The following is a 16,864-nucleotide window of genomic DNA, read 5'->3' on the forward strand; positions in this document are numbered from 1 at the left end:
GGAGACACAACTGCACCAATGAAACATAAATAATGACAAGCTATACTTATACATGTAGAGCCCTTTGTCAATCCACTTCTGGATGAGAGTTCCCTCGCAAGATTTTGCCCGCTCATGTTGGTTACGTGACCAAATGTCAAAATGCCAGTCAGTGTGGGTTGTCAAGGCAGGGAGCATAGGCATGGAAGCATAGAAGTATAGCACAACAGTGGATTTATTGGCACTGCCCAGGACGCAATCCACCCCCACCAGCCGTGTAGCAACCTGCGTGCTCCGTCACCCATCCACGCACTCTGCAGGTTTTGAACCCTTTTCCACGGGCTTCCGAGACCTGATGAGATCCGAGTGCTTTCTGGGTGATTTTTCTCATGAGATCCATGACGCTAAACATGAAGAATGTCATTGACTTTTGAATCGTGACCCTGAATTGTGATAATTCATCCAATTTTCTCGGGAGGTGAATCATTGCGCGACTTGTAATGAGGTTTTCATTTTTCACCATTTATGGGAGAGACTTTGAGGCCACGCTTCCACACTTTTTACCAATGCAATCCCGACAACTGCATTTTATGCTTACACACAATTGTTTCTCTGTGTTCCCCAACATTTTTACCTGAGCTTCCATTTTGTTGCAATAACAAACGAATCTTACATTAAACACAAAGAAGCCGCATCTCAACGTCAAACAACGTATTGAGCAGCGTGCTTCAAGAAGCATTCTTTCGTGTAAATACTCTGTGTAGATAGCTGTCAGAGTTAATGAGTACAAAGTGCATCGCTATAATCTGGAATATATTGTAAAATATTTAACGAAATATGTATTTTATTTGACCAGGTAAGGCCCACTGAGCTATATAGCTTTTTTTCAGGAGCGACTTGTCTATCACAAACGATAGCTCAACGAAGTGGCTGATCACGTGGACATTTATATCAGCCAAATATGCTAAATGCATCATTAGACCTATTAATATGCTAAACGCATGTTTCGAAACGTGGAGGGAAAAACCGGAGGACCCGGAGAAAACTCCACGCGACCATGAGGAGAGAGACACGCAGACTCCAAATATACAGGTGCCAGGGTTGGGATCGAACCCACGACCTCCTGCTTACCAGGAGGGGGAGATAACATCTCCTAGAAACCACTCATAGACCTACAGAGACTCATAGACCGACAGAGACCCATACAGCAGGCATTGTCAGGGTCTGGAATCTAACCCACGACCTCCTGCCTACCAGGAGGGGGAGATAACATCTCCTAGAAACCCACATAGACTCATAGACCCACAGATACCCATAGACCCACAGAGACTCATAGACCGACAGAGACCCATAGAGATCCATACTCATAGAAACCCACAGAGACCCATACACCAGGCATTGTCAGGGTCCGGAATCTAACCCACAATCTCCTGCCTACCAGGAGGGGGAGATAACATCTCCTAGAAACCCACATAGACTCATAGACCCACAGAGACCCATAGACCCACATAGACTCATAGGCCGACAGAGACCCATAGAGATCCATACTCATAGAAACCCACAGAGACCCATACAGCAGACATTGTCAGGGTCCGGAATCTAACCCACGACCTCCTGCCTACCAGGAGGGGGAGATAACATCTCCTAGAAACCCACATAGACTCATAAACCCACAGAGACCCATAGACCCACAGAGACTCATAGACCGACAGAGACCCATAGAGATTCATACTCATAGAAACCCACAGAGACCTATACAGCAGGCATTGTCAGGGTCCGGAATCTAACCCACGACCTCCTGCATACTAGGAGAGAGAGACAACATCTTGCCCAATACACAAAATGACAAACTCAATATTCTGCCGATGTGGCTCGCCCTTTTAGAAACCTAAGGATATTGCGGCAGGCGAGTGAATTCTCGTCGTGTGGGTGGCAGCTCCTACTTTAGAATCTCTCTTCACGTCGTCAGCCTCGCAAACGGGGAAGAAATATCGCACGTCACCACGCTTTCCCCCTGGCAATAAATAAAGGTTTTCAAATATCCCACAATTCACCCTGTGGTGTCAATAGAGCAATGCTGATAGGCAGTTGATATCGGGCACATTTATTCGCCATATGAATGTGTGGCGGACCAGTGACAGCGGGGGAGTTGGCAGAGTTGTGCTTAATGCACTGCGCTCTGATCGCTGATTCACAGGTTCATTTTACTCGTCAGGCACATCGGTAGTAATCGTTTTGCGAGTCTAAAAAGAGGCTACTTAAGATTAATTGAGCCCCCGATGGAAATCTGTGAATATCAACATTTGGGAAACAAAGTCTGCCAGGAATTGTGCTGGACTTAACCCTTTCACCACTCGTGTGCGATGCAAACTTTGTACATTTTTCAATTTGGAATTATATGTCACAGCAGTTGCATCTCAATAGGTGTTTGCTAACAGCAACTGCCCAATGAAAAATGTATGGGCTAGCTGGTTTGTCCTTGTGTGTGCACTTTGCAGCAACGGCACTGTATAGCACATTTCATCAGAGACGCTGAGACGACTGCTTGTGCTCGCTGTGTGCGGTGAGCATAGCTGGGAGGTGGTGGCTATGCACGTGGTCTGTAATCCAGCACTGTGGAGGCAGCAGCAAGGGTTGGTGGATCACACACATGTGAAACTCTCTTCCCGTGGGCGTCGAGATGCCATACCCTGGCTCGCCAGAAGAAGGCGGCACACAGCGAGTGGACGAATCGCCATCTGTTTATATCTGTGCGGGGATAGAGCGTTTCCCTCTCGCACGTGTGGTTTGTCTCTGGGCGCTACGGTTTCCTCATACCTGTATGATCTATCGTTCAATATGAATATGTCTCAAAATGAAAACCTAATGAAGGACCCTCCTGAAAAGGGTTCTACGACTCGGTTTGGCTTTCCCATATAGTATAAGTATTCATATATATTATACAGCCCTATGGACACCGCATAGCCATGGCAGATTCAAGATATTGATATTTACCAGATGAAATATGTGGATTTTTGTTTACTTTTCGGGACCACCACCACTCTACTTCCCCCCTGGGAAGTTTCTCAATCCGGCTTCTGCTGCAAGGTCCCCACATGACTGTTGCACTGTTTATTTTGCCGATGCCAGATTGTGATATGCATGCAAAGAAAATCTCCATGCACAGATGAGCTGACAAAGATGTGGTGCGTTGTTCCTTGGAGGAGTGGATTTCGCTATCCTACCCAGCGTGATGGGACGACGCGTTCCATTTCACGTGGCTAGGTATAGCTAACCACTTCACACACACACACACAATTCCATTTTACTCTCATTTACAAATGCCAAGTTATTATTGCTAGTGCCGATTAAAATAACATTCTATTTTTTTAGCTTGTTCAAAAACGGTAATTGAATTTATCTCCACATAAATGTATGTTGAGCATGTTGGGAAACTTCTCGTGTGTTAACGTATTTGCATGTAGGGGAAAACGGAAGTGTCTAGAGAAAGGGCTGAACAAACTCAAACACCTACTTGTAGATCCTGTCATCGTCATGCATGATCTATTCACTGGCGGATGAAGGCTTCCTCAAGTTGTCACCATCCTTCAAGGTTTCATGATGCAATGATCCATCAAGCTCCTGCACATCAGCTGATCTCAGTGCTCTATCTCAACGATGATGAAGGAATGGGACCAGAACGTGGTTCCCTTCTTTAGCTGCCACTCTGTCATCACTATCGACCACAACCATCATCCCTTCTGGCAATGTGCCATGACCAAGCCCACTCCCTTTTAATGACCAATATGATGTATGTGATTGTATTGTTTTCCTCAGGTAAGCTTTATTATTTGTGCACTTTTCCAAATTTAGTTCTATTTTGTTTCTCGTGTAAACTAAAAAAGCCTATTTTTTATATTAACCAAGTAAGGCTCACTGAGCGATGTCACTCGTTAGCAGAAGCAACCTGGCCACAAATAATATCTCAACGAAGTGGTTTATCGTGTGGAAATTTATAGCATCCAAATACTGTAAACTTACGTTAACCCTAAATGTGGAAGGAAAATCCAGAGGACCCAGAGAAAAATCCACACAGACACCAAGAGAAAACGCAAACCCCAAATATACAAGCATCAGGGTCGGGATCGAACCCACAACCTCCTTCATACCAGGCAAGAGAGATAACATTTCACCACCGCGGAACCCCATATGTTGGGGAGGGTGACATAAGCATTTGCATACAGTGGAAAATACAGGGGGCACGCAGCAAATGCATGCCACAACATTTCCAAAGGAATCCCCATCCCCACCATGCTTATGGTGCTAGAAACTCGTGTGCAAACCCCAAGTTGTCGGATAATTATCAAAGCAGGAGGTATTTCTGAAGGATGGCCGTTAAACATCTCCCGCTAGCGAAGGCCCTTCTGTCGGCAGTGGCATGACTAAGCACTTGCAGGACTGCAACTTTACCAGAAGCCATTAAACATCACGTGACATTGACACGAGAAGGTCCCCGCCAATATGTTGGTTTCCCCCACACATTGTTACCAATTTTATTGATCCCAGAGGGATGATGGGCCGAGTCCATCCCCCGACAGTATACAGATCGCATCAAAATAATGGGAACAGTTATGGTACTTCCCTTTAAGGGAAATCATTTCGCTGACGTAATTAACGTTGGCAAAATTGAAAGGAAGTTATTATCGGCGGACACATTTATCAGTGGAGTTTTAAGCACCGTGAATGGTGGCGGTTAAACCGACCACATTTTTCACGGTGCCGTGTGCATAAACTCGACGGGGTCTTCTTCACGACAAATAAAAAGTAAAACAAAAGATTGGAGAGAACCAAGGAAATTTGAAACCATAAAGCAGCCCTCAGGCTGAGCTCCCCAGCACAGAAGATACGCCCACGGCTGTACCGTGCGTGTGCGCATCAACCGTTGAAATGGCACACAACAGATATCAACCGCTATTTTTTTCCTCTAGCCATCGTAGTGACGGCGTCATGTGTAATTATGAGCAAGATAGTGGTTATTTGGGCGATGTGGAGCAAATATAACTACTCGACAATTAGCGTATGTGAGCGCGCATGACCTTTTGCATATGCTTGGCGGACATTTTACGCTGTTGTAATTACAAGTGAGGACATTTGTCGCAGTTTTACGTCGACACAATTTATAGGTGACTTTTAAAACAAAGTGTGGCTTCGTGTTAATGCGCGAAGCTAAGCGGGTAATTATTTCGGAGGCGAATGAGTACACAGCCAATAATTAGTTCGTTACTATTTTTCAAAGGGTGTAGCGGGATCTTGGATGCATTAAGTAAGTCAAAAATTGAAAATGATCCGATTTGGACTCTGACACCAACATGCCTTATGATGTACTCCCTTACAAAGAAATTTGTAATTTACCCCAAAACATGTTTTTCTCCCCCTCCTCATTGCCATTGAAGAGCAACTGTTAAGAGATTCAGTTCTAAGTGATGCAGCCATGCAGTTGCTTTGTTTGAGAGGTTCTTTTAATGGGGTGCAATTGTGAACAACGGCAATATCAGACATCAGTACATCTCATCGGCGTAATCATTGGTTCACTGCGGCTCAGAGACTCAGTCCCTTATAAGGCGTGCGGCGAGGTTTAGGAGATGTCCACGTGCTCGTCATTTGAAGGCCCGAAGACCATAATCAGTGATTTCGCCGACAATGTGTTCAGGGAGGCAGTTCCATATCCGTACAGCGGAGTAAAGGGAGCTTCTGTCAAGGTAGCATGTTCTGGCGAATTACAGATAACACCACGAGTACACATTGGCCTACTTTTCTCGAAAGACGTCACAGGCTCTTGAACGTCCACTGTGAAGAGGACGGCCGTTGTATTCATGGTTATAACACCTGCAGCGACAATATACCCACTGTGGTGCTTGCCGCTGCGGGTGCTGTAATGTGCAGTTTGTATTATTCACATCAACAATGTCTTGGTTGCGTGTTTACTCTACGAGAAGCAATTAAAATGTCACGTTTCTCTTTTCTGGGCTGTTATTGCGTGTTATGTAAAAGTGGTTTATATATTCTGCTTTTGTTATTTTGTGACCAATGTTCTTAATAAAAAAAAAACACTTCTTACAGACAGCAGTGTCTTGTTCATTTCACTTTGAAAAACAAACCTGGGAGAGACACCCCAAAACTGTCTGCAATAAGAATATTTGATCACAAACGCCAAACCGAGACACGTGGCTTGTGCCTTCAAAGTGATCAAAGTGCATATCAGCACAACCCTCTGAATTGGGACTAACACTGGCATTAAGCACGGTCTCCCTGAGCGATTTGGTCCACCGGATTCTGAAATCGTCCTCGTCGCACCGCTCGGTACGTGGCTGGTTTTAAAAAAAATGATTTTTGTTAATGCAAAAATGCCAACGTGACTACGGTTATCCTAGTGCAAGTTTATCCCATTCGCGTATATACTGTACACGCGCGTTGCAATGCTGATTCTTTCCTTCACAAGTCTCCGTGACGACAATGCCTCCAACCGCATTCCCGGCGCCAACTCCCAGCAGGTGACGTTTAAGTTGTCCCTGAATGGAAATGCAGCATCTGTCATTAGTGGCCTTTAAGAAATACCAGAGCCGTTTACAATGAACGTAAATAAATTCCAGCCGTTCCCAATCCAATCATACTTCCCCGCGCTGGACGGTGCTGGTTGGCGAAGTTGGGGGGGGGGGGGTGGCAACTCCTGTTCTGATATCACTCACCATGACGGTAGCCGTGGCTGGGATTTAACTGGGCTTGTCAAGTTCGCTTACCGCTGTACCACCACTGATTGCCAATATATTACAGGCGTTAAAAATATAAAGAGAACATATTCGTGGTTTAGAAAATGTGACCTTGTGCCATGCTGAATATGTATCAAAGTGTGCGCGTGTGAATGCTGATTATCATTATTTAAGAATAAAAATACCAGAACCAGAAAAATGAATAAATTCATTCACAGCAAGTGTCCGCATGAGCTATGAGCTGCCGCAAGCTGACTCTCTCGAGCCATATTTCATATTCAGAGGATTCAGCGGAAAAGCGCGAGGCTCGAGGTGCCGCACCAGTGTCGTATTATCCTCGTCGCAAAGTAGCGGATGCTACGGGCCCCGCACTTTCAAGGGCCCCGCGCGAAATGCTTTCAAGCTATTTATTCCGGTTCAGTGATTCTGCAATTGCTCTATTACTATTATACTCTTATAAACTGGCACGATTTTTGTCTGAGACCCTGCTTCCATTCACTGGCAAGACCACCTAAGCTGTACTAAACTCAGCTAACTTGGTTTCTCTAATCAAAGACATCTCACTGTCTCCAGATTATTTGCTTGTCAGTTTCGATGTAGTCTCTCTGTTCACCAAGGTACCTGTGCATGACACCATTGCAATCATTGACGACTTGGTCCAACAGGGACTGAATTCTGATGTGCCAACTTTGGTGAGGCACTGCCTTACCAATACTTACTTCACCTGGAATGCTACATTCCACAAACAAGAGGAGGGTACCCCAATGGGTTCTCCCTTATCGCCAGTGATAGCGAATATATTTCATGGAGAAATTTGAGACAGATGCCATCCAGACATCCACCCTACGTCCTTCTTTGTGGAAGAGATAAGTAGATGACACGTTCGTCATCTGGCCACATGGCCAGCCAGCACTAAACCAATTCTTCAACCACATCAATTCCATACACCCAGCCATCAAATTCACCATGGAAGTGGAAAAGGATGGCAAGTTACCATTCCTGGATGTTTTGATCGAGAAGAGACCTGATGGCTCGTTGGGACATTCTGTCTACAGGAAAGCCACCCACACAGGTGCTTATCTAAAGCCTTACTCCCACCACCATCCAGCCCAGAAGAATTCCCTCATCAAAACACTACACCATAGGGCCCGTTGCATCTCTGACCAGCACCACCTAGCCAGTAAGCTGGAGCACGTACACCAAACCCTCAAAATGAATGGATATTCTGACCGTACAATCTGCAAAGCTGTCTCCCCAGCCATGGGGAAACAACCATCTGAGGACCCAATCAAAACCATCACCTTGCTATACATAGCAGGGGTTACCAGAAACATTTCCAAAATCTTAAACAAACACAAGATCCAGGTTCGTTTCAACACAGTACACAAAATCCGTGATTTGATCCCATCTTTAAATTTTGATTTAAAGATTTCGTGACTGCAGGGATTCATATTCTTGGTTCTTTCGGTAAAATCACGTCGAAGGGAAACAATAAAAAAAATATTAAACAATACAATTATCACTTTTTATTGTTTTTGATTATTTGATTGTTTCCCTTCTACGTGACTTTACCGAAAGAACCAAGAATATGAATCCCATCTGTAAAGGATGTGATTCCTGACATGTAATATCCTGGTGTCTACAAACTAAGTTGTGGCTGCGGCAGCAGTTACATTGGGGAAACGAAACGACATGTATCGGACCGTGTTCGTGAACTCAAGGCAGATCTGAAGCACGGTAGGACCAATACCTCTGCCGTTGTGGATCATTGTTTTAACGCTGTGGGCACACACGAAATAGATTTTTCCAAGACGAAGGTTCTCTGCAAACGCACTGGCTATCATCAGAGATGTGTTCATGAAGCCATCCAGATATATAAACACAGAGACAACTTAAACCGAGAAGATGGGAACAAATTGAGCAATCATTTGAAGGACGTGATTAACCAGGTAAAGTCTTAACCTGCTGTGATGTTTCCATCCTTCCTGCGATTTTAGCTGACTCTCTGAGTTGCATTATTAGGTTGGATGTCTTTGTATTGACGGGCTGGATGTCCTTCTCACTCAGTCGCCGATGCTGCGACATACTAGGCAAGTCACCGATGCTGCGGCATATTAAGCTCGTGCATTGACATGCTAATCTCTCACAATACAATAGCCACTTCCACAGCCTAAGGCAAATCATCTCTAGCCCTGCTCTCTTACCCTAAGGCTGCACCCATCTCAGGCCTACATAAGACCTTGTTTCAGTAGCTTTCTTTCTCTCACCTGAAGATGGTCGCTTGTGTTGCGATCTATTAATTTTCTATTTACATGACTTTCCCGAAATAACTATACTGCCTTCAACTGTTATGAACGACTGGGTGTTTAAGGTTAGCGATTTGTCGTATTATCTGGCTGTATAGCAAATGCAAAAATACATTCACTTTACTATGCAAGTTAAAAATTTGTGTTTTAATATTCATGTTTTTTTTAATTTAGGGTCCCTTCATAACATATGCTACAGGCCCCACACTAGCTTAATCCGACACTGTGCCACACCAGTTGCAACCAGTGAAGAATGCTTAGAGTAGTGGTAGGCAAAACCCCAAGCCGCCTTGCTGATCTTCCTTGTTAATAGCCAAAGTCAACGTGCACTCCGTACATTGAGCACACATTGCGCATTGCTCGTCTGCACGGGTGGCCCTGAGCCAGTGTTGATAATTCCACGTTCCTATGGTGGTCCCCACGGGATTCTGCGCGGGATAACCACCGTTTGTTACAAAGCGATGCCAATTTCATCGGCAACAAAAGGGACGATGTACCCGAGTCAAACCCCCCAGCGGAGCAATGAACTCAACAACCTTCCCTTTGCGAAGCCAGAGCTTTGCCAAAGTGCCAGTCTTGTTCAGCGCCACTTACATAAAACGGAGACGAACCATTTCACCGGATGGAGCGAAAACAACTTAAGCGGCACGCGCTCGGGAAAACCAGTGGGAAACGTATCGCCGCTGCCCAATGCAGCGTAGCCACAGAAACAAAACTAAAGCTATTGCTCATGCAGAGCACACTGCGGCCCTTTCACAACCCCTCAAACGGTTCCGCTTGTAAACATTACCCGGGCGATAATTGGGTAACAATAAGATTAATAGCCTGCAAATGAAATTTGGCATGCGGCTCAATATGCACGGAGCACTGCAAAGGGGGCCTATTGATTGCATTGCAATCTGCGGGGCTGTTGCTGCCCTCAGGTCGGGGCGGGGGGGGGCGCTTGAATCGCCCCTGCAGGTCTCACCCACCGCAGCAATCACGGGACGACCCCCAACGTGACCCCCCACCCGCTCCCCTCCCCCCCGGTTTCCTCAGCCCTAGGCCATACCGCTGGGAGATTTACTTTTGAATTCCGAATATATTTGGCCTTCCTCTTGCCAAACACTGCATAGTCTCCTGCCTGCGAGGCACACTCGCAATACAGATGAGTGAATTAAGGGCGTGCACGTGTGTGCGTGTGTGGCGATGGTAGTGTAGCGGTTAGCGCGCCGCACTGCGAACCCGGTGTCCCGAGTTCGATTCCCGATCATGGCCGACGCCAGTGACGATTATCTGAACCGTTTCTGGCCCTCCCCTAGGTCGACTCAGCCTCAAATGAGTACCTGGTGCGGTGTGTAAAAACATCGCTACTGGGGGAGACAAAGGCGGCTGGGCGTGGTGTTGGCCAACCACCCCCTCTCGTATGCCGTGCCGGCCTTCATAGATGCTTGCTAACAGCACTTGCCCCTCCAGTCTGTCCAGACTATACAGGTGATCTTTGCATTTGTGGTGGTGGCGCCAAACAGTCAATGCTGCTGTTCATGCGCTACACTATGAACCCGTTGACCTGAGCCGGCCTCCCGGTCATGGCCAACATCAGTGGCGAAAATCTGAACCAGACCTGGGCCTCCCCTAGGTAGACTCGGCCATATACGGGTACTTGCTGTGATGTATGAACGTGAGCACGGGGGAGACAACGGTGGCCAGGCGTGGCGCTGATCACAACACCGCCTCGTGCGCCGTGGTTCCTTTATGGGGGCTCGTGAACAGCACTTACCTATGTTAGGCTATACGGGAGGTATGTCTTTGTATTTGTTTGTGATAAGGAGCAGTGGTGTCGTGGTTTGTGCACTATACTGGGAACCCATTGACCTGAGCTTGATTTCCAGTCATAGCTGATATCAGGTGGTATAATAACCCGTCTCGGGAATTCCCCTTATATAGACTTAGCCTTAAATTATTACCTGGTGCAGTCGGGAAACACCAACAGTTTACGCAGACAATTAAGATGACCATTATATGTAACAACAACAACAACAAAAGTAAATGCTGTAAATAAGTGTCGGCTTGGCCAAGATCTCTATTTCCACTGCGCATGGCAGAACCGTTACCAAAAGTACCTGCAGGCGTTACGAAGAGTGTCTTCAACGCGCACGTGAATTTGGGACCGGTGAGAGAAGTGGCGAACTGACATCATGTTTATTTTTTTACGTGCTGGCCACCGAGCGAAGACGGTGGGCACCACATTGCGTGCACTTTCGGATGCGCTTCTGCGGCCGTCCGGAACGAGAGAGAAATAGGACGTTTGAGAAAACAAATTTAGTAAATCATATTTCTTAGTTCTTTCGGTAAAGTCACGTTGAAGGGAAACAACAAAATAATAAAATATATATTTAATAATTAATACAATAGATTTTATTATTTTGTTGTTTCCCTTCAACGTGACTTTACCGAAAGAACTAAGAATATGAATTACTGCAGTCACGAAAGCTTTAAATCAAAATTTAGTAAAATTAGGAAGTGTAATGCAATGCCACACAGAGAATCGGTTAACACACAGTTAACGTATAGCCTGGTTGATTGCGTTCTCTCAAAGATTGTTAAATTAGAAGTTAAGTGTGAAACGGACAAGCACGGCAAAATTTAGAGGGATTTTTGGAAGTTTGAGAAAACAAATTTCATAAAATTAGGAAGTGTAATGCAATGCACCACAGAGAATCGGTTAACACACAGTTAACGTATAGCCTGGTTGATTGCATTCTCCCAAAGATTGTTAAATTAGAAGTTAAGTGTGAGTTGTGAGGAAATTCTCCCCGTGGAAGTGATTCAAACTAGATTCTAAGAGAGAGACACACAGACAGAAAGACAATGCCTCTATGTCGAAACCTTACACTTCCTAATTTTACTAAAATTTTCTCAAACTTCCTATTTCTCTCTCTAAATTTTGCCGTGCTTGTTTGTTTATAAGTGCATTGTCTCTCCTCCGGCCGCTATGGGCAGGAATTCCACGCAACTCTTTCATTCTTCTGTGCTTGCTTGTGTATAAGTCCATTGTCTCTCCTCCGGCCGCTATGGGCAGGAATTCCATGCAACTCTCTCATTGTTCTGTGCTTGTTTGTTTATAAGTTCATTATCTCTCCTCCGGCCGCTATGGGCAGTATTTCCACACAACTCTCTCATTGTTCTCTACCGCAATCCCCCCTCTCTCTCTGCCCCCCCCCCTCTCTATTTAAGGTCTCGACACAGAGGCGTTGTCTTTCTGTCTGTGTGTGTCTCTCTCTGCTTGTGTGTCAGTCTATGCGTCTCCGTGTCTGTGTTTTGCCTCTCTCTCAAATTTAGCAATCTTTGGAAGAACGTAATCAATCAGGTAGGGTGTTGACTGTTGTGTTAGCCGACTTTCTGTGTTGTATTGCATTATATTTCTAAGTTACTATGTTTGTTTTATCATTCATTCTTACCTGATGATGGTTGCTTGTGTTGCAATCGAAACGCCGTATTCTAATTATTATTGAATTCATTTTCTTTCTACGTGACTTTACCGAAAGAACAAAAGAGTAATTCCTGCAGTCACGAAAGCTTAAAATCTTTGTTTAAGCACCCTGTATGAAATGCATAATTACCAAGACTGCTACACAATGGTATACTTTTACAAATGATCAACAATGGGTCTCATCGACACACTCTAGCAATGCACGTAATGTCTGCTTCACGCTGTTGTAAGGCCGGTGACAGAGTAGCCGTTGCACTCAACGTCCACTGAATAAATAGCTGAGGCACGAATGATTGTCCATGTATGCATTCTGCCATGGGGGTACAGGGTTCAATATATAGTGTATGTATGTTGAACTTCTTTCGCACCGTACATAGCCAACCGTGCTAATCGAAGGTGCGGGGGAAGGATGATAAACTAAACACAAACAGCAGTTCTAAAGACGTGAGTTTTCAATTGCGATTTAAAGAGTGCATAGCTCCCCGTGGCTTCCTAATATGAGAAGGAAGAGCGTTCCAGACGGCCGCAGAAGCGCATTTGAAAGCATGCGATTCAGTGACCACCTTCTGCGAAGGTGAGCGGTGTTTGTGTGATGGTTTATGCTCCTTGATGAGATCAGCAAGGTGTTGTGGTTCATTTATGGCAAGCCCTTTGTGCATTAATAATAGAGGTTTTTTGGGGAAGATCGCGTAAATATGTAAATGTGTCGTTAAAACCCGCCACCACCCGACACAGCAAACTAGTAAGGGTTGTCACGTAAACAGAACGTGGCCAATTCGTCACTAGTACAGCACGCCGGTGTGTTGTAGAGCCAAGCCACAACATTTACAATCTGAGTACGACTTTTATTTGTGTATAATGAGTGCGATATTATAATGTATCCGTTTGACAACCGAACGCACGATGTATTTCGCTCTGAAATTACTATAATCCCAGATCAAGATCTTTCCCCACTCTACAATTTCTTTGCGTCTCATAATCCCTGGATGTCAAGCTGTGGATAATGAATAATAATTACCGCATTTTATATACTTAAACAGTGCGTCATTTGTTTTATGCTGCACGAAGGCATTTGAATTAAGACACTTTATTTTGAGGAATTATTTCTCTAACGTAATTGACAGACCCTTAAATTTCGATTTAAAGCTTTCGTGACTGCAAGGATTCATCTTCTTTGGTTGTTTGACCATACTTTGGTTCTTTCTACCGAAAGAACCAAAGAAGATGACAGACCCTTGTCGATTAGCTCAATTCAGTCACGTGTAGAAGGCTTCCCCATGCTGTGTCGGTCATTGGGCTTGTTTGACCATACTTCACCACATTCGTCTGTGTGGGTTGGTGAAGGAGGAAGCTCGGATGTCACTCGCCACTGATGTTGACCGTAATTGATCTCGGATCGCCGGGTTCGTAGCTGCTCCACCAGACTGTATTGCAATGCAGAAATTGATTAATGTATACACATTTCAGGGAGCGATTAATTACTGCTTAAAAGTGATTCGTTTCTGTGTACATGAAAATATGCACAACACATTTTTTTGTTATAAACGGTAAATAAGCCAGTGTCTATATGTTTAAGAAATTGGCGGTAACCTATACATATTCTACGCCAGCCATGGATGTTCCACACATTCTTTAAAAATGTAACCAGTCCATTCATAAGACACCCACCCACCTTTAACTTAGCACAAACTGGTACTTCTCGAGCCTGGATAGATGACTGGCTGTGTCGATCTCCAACTGGGAATCTAATTCAGGCCCTTGTGCGTACAAATGCAAGTATTGTACTGCATTCAATATAATCTATATCAAATATTATGCTTCCATTGTTTTACAACATGAATATTAATGCTCTGAAATATTGCAGTGCTTAAATGCGCCTGGGTGCATTTTATTTAGGGTTCCCAGAACTCCATGTACTCAAAGCCCTCATATTCAAACTCAACAACCTGTGATAGTAAAATAATCCTGCAGCTGCCTCAGCACCATTACAATATTAACTTAAGGCGTCAAACATGATTGGTAAGACCCGCACTCTTTCCTAAGTTCACTTCTCCATGAGTTATTTCCGAGCGCCGCACGAAAATGCTCCGATGAAGGTCATGGGCTCCACATATGCAGCTTCTCCAGCCTCGAAATGAAATTGACGATTTGAGAATTTTTTTCAAACTATTGCAGTTACAACGAACACACCGGATGGCACATCTCCACATCTTGCACGAGAAGGGTGCACGCATTTGTCCAGCTCTCGTGTCAAATACAGCGGCCGGATGAGGGACCTCCCCATGCCACATCGGTTATGCGATCATTCGTCACCACGCTGGCCCGTGCTGGTTGGTGAAGGTGGGGGCATAAATGTAGGAGCATAGTGGAGCACGACAATCGCTGCCCACAGCAAACAGATGCACAATGAAAATAGTTTCACTGACATTAATGGCGGTCTATCCATCTATCTAGAGTCATCGTCATCATAACTGAGGCTTGATGCTCATGCCAGACACGTTTTCTGTCTTTCGTCATCTGCAGTCTCTCATGGAGAGGTCCCGTCCAACTGCCCACCGACTGTCTCACCCCTGTCCCTTCGATTAATCCCCTTTCCCTCCTCTTCCATTGCAGAATCACGCTTGTCATGTCTCCAGCTGTGAGTGTGACCCTCTTAGGATATGCACTGCGTATGCCACCTTTCCGTCTCATCAGACTTCTCAGTAATTCCTACGAATGTATAGTGTCGTGGTCCTATTTGAGGCGACGGTGCTCTCTTTTCAGCGAGTGGAGAGCAAGACTACACTTATGGAGGTAGAACTTAGGGTGAATGAGGCATTGGCCTTCTTATAAATGTCTGCTGGGAACTGCGAATGTGTGCTGTCTGCTGTGAGTTGTGCATTTCAGGAGCCAGAAAAGGCAATTCTCAAAGAATTCCATTGTGTACCAATTACTCAACTCCAAACATTTCTTTATTACATTTCACTTATTTGTCAAAGCAAGTATTTGTCAATATATAACAGTGGTATTTAGGTCACCTTTAAAAAATATATCATGCATTTCAATGGGCTACTTGGTTAAATAAAGGACATTGAATTAATAATTCGACAATAATTTCGTGTATTTATCCGGGAATGCCTCATCTCGGTCTTTTTCTCGAGGGTTGATGCATAACGATGCTTGGGCGGTTTCCTTTTTAATTACTTTTTAGTGTGAGCGTTATTTGTTTTCACCTAAGGCCTCTCATATCAGAATCAGAATATTGATTTATACTGGAGGAATCCGATGAGCTATAAAGCTCTTTTTCACAGATGTCCAGTCGGGGCGGGTAAGAACGTTATTTAGCAATGTATTACACATGATTATCATAATTACACTTATCATTGATCTTTATGAAAGCCTCACCGAGTTTTCACGACTCTTTTTTAGGAGGGTCCTGACAACATTTTTTTTTACAGTAGAGGCGATGAACGTTACGTTCGAGCGCTACGTACGAGCCAAATTGAGTAATCTGTGGGTACATTTCTTTCGATGCTAGCACAGAACGGCCTACTCTTGCGAATGGCGCCAATGGGATCTTGAACATCCCCTGTGAAGCCACGGCATTATTAATGAGGGCGGCCGCTGATTTAATACCCGTGAACCTGCGAGGTGGCCTGGCCGCCGATCCATGTCATTTCTCACGCGATGATGATGATTAACTTTATCATTTGAAATGTACTGTACATACGTTTAATTCCCCTATGACTGACACCCAAATCATAACAATAACAGACATTAAACCACTGTGTGCTTTAAAAAAATAAATACAAAAACAATCTTAGAGAAATTATAATAATCTGCCTGTGTTGGTATTGACCAATAGTCCTCACCAATTTGTCAATGTTGTTTCCCTGTACCCGATTTCAATTTCCAAATGTTCCCTTCACCAATTCCCCAACCCGACTCCAATCTCTCCTCCAAGACTCTCAACCTCTACCTGTCCCCCCCCCCCACCACCATGGAAAGTCTATTATGTCGTTCGCATACAATCCAGAAGCGTAAACGATGTCATATTTTCTACGCTCCAAATACAACACAATTGACAGTCTTAATACAATACACGAGCGTAAGTGACGTTACGATTATAACAATCAGAAGTTCGTGAACTCAAATCCCGTGTCGAGGTTGGAGGGGGTGGGGGGGGTGACCCAATCCATCATTCCACTGGGGTTAATAAAATCAGTACCGCTTTGTGAAAAGTCAACAGTGGTCATGTGGATGGCTGCTCATGTCATGGGAATGTAGAATTTCCCCGAATGACATCATTGGGGATGAGCACTGCCCCATTTCTCACTTGACCAAGGGAGGTTATCGTTATGCTTCGTGTCATCACATCAAAA

Source organism: Petromyzon marinus, chromosome 30 (genome assembly GCF_048934315.1).
Source record: "Petromyzon marinus isolate PM22_M1 ecotype Great Lakes invasive population chromosome 30, UKy_Petmar_22M1.pri1.0, whole genome shotgun sequence".
Classification (NCBI taxonomy): domain Eukaryota; kingdom Metazoa; phylum Chordata; class Hyperoartia; order Petromyzontiformes; family Petromyzontidae; genus Petromyzon; species Petromyzon marinus.